The 12258-nt window shown below is 38.0% G+C and overlaps 1 long non-coding RNA gene across 3 annotated transcripts; it reads right to left on the minus strand.

Moving 5' to 3' along the window:
* Positions 1–5016: 5016 nt before the first annotated feature.
* LOC121747338 lies at positions 5017–9245 on the minus strand. Of its 3 annotated transcripts, none has more exons than XR_006039184.1 (2): positions 9115–9245; positions 5017–7442 (listed from the first exon to the last, which is right to left on the minus strand). It is a non-coding gene; the product is annotated as an uncharacterized LOC121747338 (long non-coding RNA). The 3 variants fall into 3 exon arrangements; XR_006039185.1 differs by lacking the exon at positions 9115–9245 and adding an exon at positions 7941–7959; XR_006039183.1 differs by lacking the exon at positions 9115–9245 and adding an exon at positions 7536–7740.
* Positions 9246–12258: the final 3013 nt, after the last annotated feature.

Genomic DNA, 12258 nt, shown 5'->3' on the forward strand with positions numbered 1-12258 from the left:
GACTTTTTCTAAAAAAGTAAATGTGACATCTTTTGTGGGACAAACTAAAAAGGAAAGTGTGTCATCTACTATGGGACGGAGGGAGTAATATTTATTCTCTTCTTTATCTTGAACAAGGAATTAATTTAAGTTTAATTATTCATGTCCGTCCAAGATTTAAATAATTTAATTTATTTAAGAAACATCTTATAGAATACATGAATAAGAATTAAACTTTAGAAAATTAACATAATTTCCTTAAACAAGATACCTAAAGATAATAAAAGATTTAATTATCCAGACAATTAAATACCAACAGAATTTAACTAAGCCTTTATTCTGCCTTAAGGCTAAGGATAATTAAAGAAAAACCATAACTACAATGTCTAAGCCATAATTACAAAGTAAGTTTGTATATGGTTTCCATCGGTTGGTCTGCAACGTTATGAAGCTTATTTCTAATATTATCGCCACCCATGTTGTGGGGACAATAATCCTAAGAAATAGCGAGTTCATATGGGCAGACTTCTCAATATAAATTGTTTGAACTAGAAAGTGGTTTCTAATATTATCGCCACCCATGCTGTGAGGACAGTAATCCTAAGAAATTACAAGTTTCAGAAGTATAGACGGAATTTATGAGGTAGCTTGATTTTGTTATCAACACATGAACATTGTCATGTGAGTGTGTTGTAGATATGAAATTCTGTAATGCTAAACCTGGTGGTCGTGCTTAGGCAAAATTTGGCGACCATGCCATGCTGTGGTCTCTGGACTATTCGTCGATGTTGTGACCAGTAAAATGTTAAAATTATAATGTGTATTAACCTCTGCTTGAGGGTACAATTTTTAATTTTACAGTTGTAAGATTTTGAAAAGTTTTATGGTTAATCTATTCAATACTCTTACATAAGTTTATGACAATAGATATAATTTCTGTTTTGTAGTGCAACTAAAACCGTCAAGATGTCATTCAATCATCTTTCTGCAATCCTTAAAGATGATATACTCGATGGGATAAATTACATAGAATGGAAACAAAATTTGGATTTCGTTCTCACAGCGAAAGAGTACAAGTTTGTACTCGAAACTCCACAACCACCATGTCCATCTGTTGAATCTTCAGCAAGTGAAAAGCAATCGTATGACAAGTGGCATTTGGCAAATGAAATGGCTAAAGGATATATTTTAGTCACGATGACTAAAGACCTTAGAAGCCTATATTCATCCATAGATTCTACCGCGGAGATATTGCGCATATTAAATGAACAATATGGCTCCCAGAAACGATTGTTCAGAACTTTTCACCGGATGTTAAGGATGAAAATAAAGTCTGGATCGTCAGTCAAGAATCATCTTGGCAGAATGATGAACCACCTTGAGATGTATCGATGCATGGGAGGTAGATTAACTCTCAAGATGCAGAAATACATCATACTTCATAGCCTTTCATCTCAATATCCAGTATACATGGACATGTATGATGTTGAAGAATTGAGTCTGGAATCATTATTGGCTGGTTTACAGTCAGCAGATAATTTCATCACTCAGATGGATAAGGCAGAGCAAGAATATATTCAAGCACAGTCTAAGAAATCTGTCAAAAATCAACATCTGAAACACATGAAGGGAATCAAGAAACCTTCAGGAAAGTGCTTCAAGTGTGGAGAAAATGGGCATTGGAGACCAGACTGCCCTAAAAAGGGCGAGTCTTCAGGTATGCGCCAGGCTCTAGTAGTTGAGTCATGTTTGACTTCAACTAATACCCATACTTGGGTTATTGAAACTGGAGCCACTGATCATATTTGTTTTGATCGTGACTTGATGCAGGTGACAAGACAACTACATGATCGTGAGATCGAAGTCCAGCCGGGCGATGCTACAAGAGTGGCAGGCGTTGCAATGGGAGACGTTTATTTACGCTTTAGTAGTGATAGATTTTTTATTTTGAAGAATGTTTTGTTGATACCTTCTTTTAGAAGAAATTTAATTTTAGTTTCTATATTGTCTTTCGATAGATATTCGATTTCTTTTAATGACAATTGTGTTATTAAGAAAGATGGTTCTTATATCTGTCGTGGTATTATGGAAAACAATCTTTACACAATCAATTCTACACAATTTACCAAACGTAAATCAGAACTCAATACAACATCGAAAGTTTCTCGAAAGAGAAAAACTCCTTCAAGTTCAATGAACGAAATGCACTTATGGCACCTTAGACTTGGTCATGCCAACCAGAGAAGGATTCATACTCTTGTGGACCAAGACCTTATTAAAGGTCTTGACAAGGAGTCTCTTTCTACATGTGAATCCTGTTTGGAAGGCAAGATGACTAAGAGACATTTTAGGGTGAAAGGCAATAGAACCAAGGAAGTACTTGAGCTCGTTCATATTGATGTGTGTGGACCAATGTCGACTGAGGAAAGAGGTGTTTTCGATACTTCATCACCTTCATTGATGATTTCTCGAAAATTAGATACGTCTATTTGATGCGGTAAAAGTCTGAATCCTTTGACAAGTTCAAAGAATTTAAGGCATATGCATAGACGCATCATGGTAAGAGTATCAAATTCCTACGATCTGATCGTGGAGGTGAGTACCTCAGTGCCGAGTTTTTGGACTACTTGGCAGTGTCGGGAATTGAATCCCAGTTGACTGCGCCTGGCACACCCCAACAGAATGGCGTAGCTGAAAGAAAGAATAGGACATTGTTAGAAATGGTCCGGTCGATGATGAGTTATGCACGGTTACCTATTTCATTTTGGGGACATGCCTTGCTTTCTGCAAGTCATATTTTATACAACTTACCATCAAAATCGGTTCCTGTTACTCCCTATGAGTTCTGGACTGGGCGTAAGCCCAATCTAGAACATCTCAAGATATGGGGGTGCCCGGCTCATGTTTTGGACAAAGATCCAAGCAAAGTAGAGTCAAGGACTGAGGTATGCGTGTTTATTGGTTACCCTAGAGGATCGAAAGCTTATGAATTCTATAGTCTCCGAGACAAGAATGTCATTGTGAGCACTCACGCGACATTCTTAGAGGAAGACTTTGTTATGAATCATAAACCCAGCAGTGAAGTGGCTCTTGACGAGCTAACTTCTGTCATAAGTTCCATTACCAAAGAACAAGTACCGAACGTACAAACTACACTAGAAATTTCAACTTCTATACCAAGTGTTGTAGTGCCGCGTCGTGGTGGGAGGGTTCCACGTGAACCCGATAGATACATTGGTTTGGGGGAGTCCTCGGACCACACCTCAGACGGTAATGTATCAGATCCCTGGAATTTCGTAGAGGCACAGGCAGATCCCGATAATTGCGAATGGGTGAAAGCAATGGAATCAGAACTACAATCTATGATAGACAAAGACGTATACGATTTGTCTGTCCTACCCGAAAGCTGTACTGCCACTGGGAGCAAATGGATATACAAACGTAAACGTTGACCCGATGGACGAGTCAAAGTCTTTAAGGCAAGACTAGTGGCCAACGGGTATACCCAAAAAGAAGGCATCGATTATGATGAGACCTTCTCCCCGGTGGCCATGCTCAAATCGATCTGGATACTGTTGTCTATTGCAGCTTACATGGACTGGGATGTATGGCAGATGGACGTTAAGACTGCATTCTTGAATGGTAGTCTTGAGGAGACCATCTACATGGAACAACCCGAGGGCTATGCCGTAAAAGGCATGGAGGACATGGTTTGGAAGCTTAAGAAGGCCATTTATGGCCTCAAGCAAGCATCTAGATGATGGAATCAGTGTTTTGATCAAACTGTCAAAACGTTTGAATTCGAAAAGTGCCCTAATGAAAGCTGTGTGTATAGGAAAGTTGAAAAGGGAAATGTAGTGTTCTTGGTTTTATATGTAGATGACATTCTCCTAATTGGAAACAATAAAGAGATGCTGTCATCAGTACGAACATGGTTGTCAAGCTAGTTCGAGATGAAAGATATGGGAGAAGCGGGACACATTCTAGGCATCAAGGTTCTCTGAGACTGTGAAAAGAGAATGTTGTGCTTATCTCAAGAATCTTACATCGATACTGTACTAACAAGATTTAGCATGCAAGATTCCAAGAAAGGTTTCCTGCCCTTCAGACATGGAATCTATTTATCTCAAGAGACGTGTCCTAAAACACCATCTTAGATAGAAGCGATGAGCAGGATACCTTATGCCTCGACAGTTGGTAGTCTCATGTATGCTATGCTTTGTACTAGACCTGATATCTGCTTTGTTGTTGGCATGGTTGCAAGATATCAATCAAATCCTGGCCCGGGACATTGGACTGCCGTAAAGAACATACTCAAGTACCTGAAAAGGACAAAATACTATGCTCTAGTTTACAATGCAGCCAAGCTATGTCCTATAGGATATACCGACTCAGATTTCCAAGCTGATCGGGATTCGAGAAAATCTACTTCTGGCTATGTGTTCACCTTAGGAGGTGGAGCCATAATATGGAAGAGTGTAAAGCAGAAATGCATTGCGGACTCTACCATGGAAGCCGAATATGTGGCCGTTTCAGAGGCTGCAAAGGAGGCTGTATGGCTTAGGAACTTTCTTGACATCAAAATTTTCGAAAATTTCGAGCTCTCTCTCTTTGAGCAAGTCAATTTTTTCCAGCTCTCATCCGTGAGAATTCTGTCTTCTTTATTCGAGTCCTAGTGTTCCGGTGAGATCAGCCCACACTGATATCGGAGTACAGTTCGGGATACCAGTCAGAAGATCCGTGGTCGAGTATTGAAGATCGACATGTGGAGAAATAGCAAGCCATCTACGATTCTTTGGAGAATCAAGAAGGTATTACTTCTGTTCCGTAGAAAAGCATGTTTTAGGTTTCTATTAATCAAAAGCATGTTTTAATTCAAGTTATGAGCATGATACATATGATAATTGCGCGAATTGAGTTTGTCTGAATAATCTGCTAAATAGATCTAGTCTCTGATTTATTGCACGCTTCCGCTGCCAGTCCCAACACCAATACCACATCCAGGCTACGCAGGAATGTCTTAAAGGAGTCACCATATACAGTAAAATCATGCATAAAGATTTTGATGCACTCCTCCAGTAGATCCAAAAAAATTCTCATCATACACCTTTGAAATGTTCCTAGAGCATTGCATAATCAGAGTGGCATCCTTCTATAAGCGTAGATGCCAAATGGTAGTGGGAAGTGATCCTTTCTAGTGGCGGAGTTTAGCTTACTGTAGTCTATACACATTCGCCAGCCAGTCACTAGCCTTGTTGGAACCAGTTTATTCTTAGAGTTGGTCACCACTTGAATACCAAACTTTTTAAGCACCATATGTAATGGACTGACCCATTCGCTATCCGGGATAGAGTAGATGATCCCTAGAGACAGTAGCTTGAGCACTTCCTTCATTACTTCCTTCCGCATATTCGGGTTCAGCTTCCTCTGTGGATCTCTATGACCTTTAGCACCTTCTTCTAGGCATATGTGATGCATATAAAGATCAGGGCTTATCCTTACCAAACCGATAAAGTCCATCCAATTGTCTTCTAGTTCCTTCCCAACACCTTTCGTAATTCGCCCTTCTGCTTCTGAGTCAGTTTGCTGCTGATGATCACAAGTAAGGATTCTTCCTCCCCTAGATAGGCGTACTTTAAGCCTAGGGGAAGTGTCTTCGTGGCTAGATCATCCACTTTTGGCATTTTCTCCAGACTGGCCAGTTGAATAGATCTGGTTGATCCAGTAGATTTTGGCTTCTTGCAGAATTCCATTATTGCTTTAGTAATTTCTTTATCAGTCATCCCTTGAGTCTTTATTGCTTCACGCCAACTTGCAACCTCTCTTTCAATGGATTCGTTCATGTCCGAATGATTAAACTTCCCCTGCATGAGTTCAGTCTCAAGGTATTCTCAAACAAGTGGGTTAATGACATCCATATAATGCAGATTCTCCATATCCATCGGAATTTTCATAGCTTCATCAATGTTAAATGTGAATTTCTCTCCATGAAAAAACCCAAGCAAATAGTCCCATGAAACACTTCAATGATAGTTCTTGCTATTCTCAAGAATGGTCTACCCAAAAGTATGCCACTTGACTCCTTAAATTCAGGTTCACTCATACGGATAACATAAAATTCAGTTGGATAAAGAAAATCATGAACCTTAACTATGGCATCCTCTAGTATTCCTTCTGGACGAATGCAAGACCGATCAACCAATTGAATGACTACTGGTGTATCCACTAAACTTACTCCTTTTAACTTATTATAAATCGAAAGTGGCATCACATTGATTGAAGCACCCAAATCACACATTGCATGCTCAATTTTCACATCTCCAATAGTAATCGGCAGAGTGAACATATCCGGATCAATTCGCTATGAGGGCAGATCACCCTTTTGAATAATTGTATCTACTGGTCTTCCAGGCGACTACTCCTTCTCTTGCTATAAAGCTCTAGAGATCTTCTTTCAATTGTATAGTGGAATATTGCAGTGGAAGAGGTGATGATTTGAATGAAGCTTGGGGTAGTATTTACATGGCTCTGGACGTCCTTGGGCAGCAAGGAATAAATTTGACTTTATTTGGTAATAAATCAGACTCGGATTTGACCTAATCGCTCACCGCCGAATTCCAGCGGGCCGTTGGGCACAAGCCAGCGGGCAGACAATCTTCTCCCAAGAGTCTTCTGGAGTGATTGAGCGGGCCACTGCACAATCCAGCGACCGTTGGGCGTGTCGTAACTCCTTAATGTGATTTCCAAGGTATGTCAGCCGTTGATCCTCATTGGGTTGATCTTCAGTGGCCGTTGGTTTCCAGCGGACTGCTGGAAATGCACTCCTGCTCCAGACACCGATTTTTGTATTTTTTTCCTACAATTTATGTTCTATTCTGCACATTTATCATAAAACACATCAAAACACCTAAAAGTACAAATATTACAATTATAAGATGTGAATTGTGGATTTAGCACTTAAAACGAACCAAAATATAGCCTCAAAACTGTCACGACCGCCCATACTGACGCGGCGATCGCGACTAAAACATGCAAGGTAGACTTTTATCGAAAACTTAATTACTTAAATGATGAAGAAAACGTTATATATATATATATATAATTTTAAAGAAACTTAGAGTTATACTACTACTATTAAACAAAAACAGCTTATGAAAAACATTTTAAAAAGGAAGCAGCGGAAAACCACAATTTAGAACTCATCCAACTCCTAAGAAAATAACATTTAGTTTAAGTTGTGAAAAACATCATTTTCAAGTAACATTGTAACAACTCGTTTCAAGCCTAACACAACCAAAACATGCTTGACATAGTACGGAAAAGATTTATGATAAAGAAACATAGTTCAGAAAAACACAGCAGCGGAAATAAGGTTCAAAGAGAGAGTCAAGGATCACGCCTATGTATGAAGACACGACGCATCCTAAGGCTAGCTCAACATCCTCCGCAACATCCTGCTCAACCTGCACATAAGAAAATAATATGCAGGGCTGAGTACTTGATGTACTCAATGGGCTCATGCCGAAAACATTTTAATTTAATTATGTCACCCATACCAGTGATCTCGAGTTTTAGATAGCAGAAAAATATCACGAGAACACAAAACTTTTCAAGACTGGCCAGTCAATTTATCTTCCCACTTTCCACATCATTCCATCAATCACAAACATCATCACGATGAGACGAAAGTGTGGCCACACTATTCGCCCCCGAGACCGGCCGACTAGCAAGGACGGCTCACGATCCCACCAGTGTACACAGCCTGATAGGGTTTGCGGCCCTACTCAGACCCGAATTCGTTTCACAACACAGCCCTATAGCCTAACGGAGCAAGCTCAGACGAACTAGGCATCAGACAACATTCTCACAAACAAAAACATGGCATGACATAATAGTTAAACCACCCTTATAACTCCACGTAATATTTTCGGAAAATAAAGAAGTTTGAAAAGAAAGCCCACCTCGTTCGCTTAACAATTCAATTCCAACTTATGAAACTTTCGTTCCTCGAGCTCACGTATACTCAATCACCCTTGCCAACGACAACACAATCAGTCTTTCATAAACTTATATTTTCATGCATGTCCTATTGTTCCTTTTTATCGTTCTCTTACCCATCCCAACATTCATCAACACAAGAAAGACATGTCATAATACTTTTCTCAACGAGTCACACAAAATCACGTCATAGGATGCTTTCTCAAATCACACATGCATCATATAATTCATCAAAACTTAGCACAAATGATATTTTCGTAAAACAGCAAAACTGGCAGAACTGCGCGGTTGGTTTGTAAAAATCACCAAAAATTCACCCGACCTCATATGAAGCTGAAATTTGGTCACAACACAGTAGACACATTAAAGTTCATCCAGGTAAAGTTTCACGCTCAAATCATGTCGTTTGGTCAGTCAAAACACTAATACAACACTCTGGTCGGAACATAAAAATTCTGGCAGTATTGCGCAGTCCATTTGAAAAATTCACCATAAATTCATACGATGTCCAAAGAAGCTGAAATTATTACACGACTCAGAAAACACTTCAAACTTTCATATGGTTTAAGAATCACATCAAACGGAGGTCATTTAGTTGGTCAAACAGAATACGAAACTTTCTGGTCGAGAACACACGTTTCAGGCAGAATTGCGCAGTCGACTTCAAACATTTTTCAAAAATTCATTTTTCCACATAACGGGCTGAAATTTACATGAGACTCAGAAAACACCTTGAAATTTAGTCAGTAAAATGTTCACATCAAAATTCGACCGTTTGTTAGGTCAATTACACATCAGAAGCTACTGGTCGAAAGTCACAGTTATCAGACTCACAATTTCGAAATTAAGGTTTCCTTCTCAATCACCCAAACATAAATTCTCATGCTTATAACACACATTCATGCTTGATAAGACTCTCTTAAACATGTTTGCACATAAACTTACATCATTCACCAAAGATTCAAAACAAACATCACACAATTCAATCGAAAACGTATAACTATCAAAGTTCTCAAGCAAACTCACTTTTCCCCCCGATTAAATTTGCGATCTACGATTCCTACACCCACTACATGCATGTAGGATTCAAGAACATGGTTCAAACTAAAAGAATGAGGAAAAGTGAAGCCAATATACCTTCTTTGACAAGAATGAATCGGTAGATGCAAGAAACAATGCGATTCGTCGGAGATTCTTGAAAATGAACTTCAATGGATGCAAGAACAAGGATTGGATGGAGGAGGAAGAGTGGGAGAGGGGAGAAAAACGTGTAGGGAGGGAGAGAGAGAGAGGTGGACGAAAATGGTGAGTAGAATGGTGGCTAGGGTTTGTTTAGGTGCTACTTATAGTCTAGGTTTAAGTCCATGAATAAATTAATTAATTAATTGTGGAGGAATAAAATATAGGCAAATAAATTAAAAAAATTCCACAATTATAAAAGGCCTAATTATCAAAAATTATGGCTGCAATTAAACAAGGAATTATTTGATATTTACTTGGAGAGAAATAAATCCACAATTTAGGAAATAAAGACAATGAATATTCCATAAACAAGGGAACAAAATAAATTAAATCTCCAAGTAAGAAAAATAATTGGGGGGGGGGGGGGGCGAAAATTCCATGGAGGAATGCACAAGGAAATTATTTAAATCCTCCAAAAATTAGTGAAGGGGCCGAAAATTTATTAGGCTTAAATAGCCAAGGAAATATTTCAATTCTTTATTTATTTTGGGTGAAGAAATAAAATGTGACATGATTTAATTGGATTTAATTCAAAAGAAAGGAGTCAACAAGGCACCAATTAAATCAAAGAAAAATAATTCATCCTCCTATTTTAATTAGGGGATTTTCGAAACTCCCAAAGGTAATAGGCTAGAGTTCGAATTTCATGTATTACAATTTAGGGATCATTTGGTTTGGATTTAATTTGGATAAATATCCCAAGCAATTAATTAAATCCAAGAAATGAAATACTAATTCAATAATTAGAAAGGGCCGAAAATTCCAAATGACTTGGCTTGAAAATATTAATGCATGATCCTAATAATTATTTCCCCACATTGGAAAATATAAAATATCAATCACTTCATTCCACATCACCCACGACCATTATTTCACGAAATTCACTTAATCACATATAAACAAAAGTTTCATAATCGAAATTCCAAATTAATACATATAAAAAGGGTCAAAAGTTTGGGATGTTACAAAAACAGTACAAAATCCGAGTGTGTCAACTCCCCCAAACTTAATCTTTTGTTTGTCCTCAACAAAAATAAGAAACAAATAAAACAAGAATACACGGATTGCCTAAGGACTAGATTTCATAGTCTCCTCAAATTATGGAATAGAGACTAAGCATACAAGATATAAAAATCAAGGTATAGCTATTAGTGCTTTTTCATTACTAACTCATTGATCACCTTGAAATCATGCACTCACAAGTGTTTTGATATGTGTGTCTCTTACTTACAAAGTGTATGGGTAAATATGAACTCTCAAATCATACATCATGCAAGGTTTACCATAGGCTTGCTCAAAGTCTCATCCCTCCTCTACTTTATGTGATTAAGCATCAAAAATTGGGAAGGTCTTCATTTTAGGTTGTAATATAGGCTTTTTGGTAGGTAGGATGTTTATGGCCAAAAGTGACTAAGTTCCAAAGCATATATTAAAAAAATATCTACTTCTTCACTTAATCACCTTCACTTCTCCTTATACTCCTCTAGACTTCGTCTAGCTTATACCTCCAATTTTTTCTTTGAATACCTCTAGACTTCGTCTAGCTTATACCTCCTCATATATTTTTTTTTCTTTTTCACCACAACCATTTTAATTTTTCACAAAGTAAGCACACATCTTTCTCTCAAAACATAACAACTTTAATCACATAATTTTATCCCCTTTTTCATGCACCTCCAACTCTTTCCATAATATGAAAATAATCACGAGAGTTTATCCCCATATTTTGGCTTCCATAGGCTTTAAAGCTTCAAAAATTGGCTCCAAAGGGTTAAGAGATTTATAGACTTTTTCAGGTAAGGTAAATTTTTAGGGTATAAAAATGGGCTAAGAAAAAATGGCCTAACTTCATTTTTCATCAACTTAAATACTATGTAAATTTAGGCAGACGAGAAGCAAGTTCTAGAAACAAATACATGAATGCAGATAACTCACGTATGAATAAAAATAAAGGTCAAATCTCATAAGGTTTATAGCATGATTCAAGGCAAACAAGTAATTCATTATTTATGCACTTTTTCACTAAGCAATCATATCAAAATATCAAGCATACCTAATCAAAGATGGAAGATTTTTATATCATAGGCAACATAATCTAATATGTCCCTAACATACGTGTTTCTGAAATTCTTATTTTTATGGTCAAGACATGGATTATACCCCGAGGTTATTAACGCAAAACATAAACTAGCTAACCTATGCTCACGATCCACCACGTCATCCCCCCAAACTTATTCAAAACTATGTAAAGAATAAGTTCGTTGAGTTGGTGGAGACATGAGAAACTCTAAAAAGAAAAGAAAAATACCTTGAAAATTTTCACACAAGAACTGAAGTAATCATGCGTGTCAACCCTAAAGAAAAAGTACAACTCCGACATATTCCAGCGGCCGGCTGAGTACAAGGCAGTGGCCGCTCAAATAGTCTTTAGAAAAAGTTAGAAAAATAATGTAAAATACTAAGGACTTTTTCAGCGGCCCGCTGGACACAATCCAGCGGCCGCTCAAATATTCAGGATACTGCCGGGACTTTTTCAAAGACCATTTGGCACAAGCCAGTGGCCCGGTGTATTACTCCAGAACCTGTGGAAAATTTTTAAGGGATACAAAAACTAAGAAAATAGTATCATTAAGAAATAAAAAATAATATAACAAGGATAGATGTTGGGTTGCCTCCTGATAAGGCTAATTTCATGCATTGGTTATGGGGTGTAAATTTGATGATTTCCTAGGTCTAAGACTTGTTTTGAGCCAGATTGTGTAGAGGAATCGCCAGGTCGAGGAAATGAAGGAAGGAAACGACCAGGCAGGAGAAAAGAGTGAAAAAGGGCAGAGGAGAGTACAAAAAACGCTAGACGGAGGAAGCTCAAGGAAGCGAAGGGAAAAATGGAGAATCCAGGAAGAGCCTAGAAGCAAATTCCCGTCTATAAATACTGGGAGCATTCATTCTATCAGAGGCTTCGGTTTTTCTCATCCCAGCTCTGAGCTCCAAGTTCACTCTTCATAATTCCTCTACACACACACTGCACCATGGGATAGT

This window comes from Salvia splendens, chromosome 9 (assembly GCF_004379255.2).
Source record: "Salvia splendens isolate huo1 chromosome 9, SspV2, whole genome shotgun sequence".
In the NCBI taxonomy this organism is placed as follows: Eukaryota; Viridiplantae; Streptophyta; class Magnoliopsida; order Lamiales; family Lamiaceae; genus Salvia; species Salvia splendens.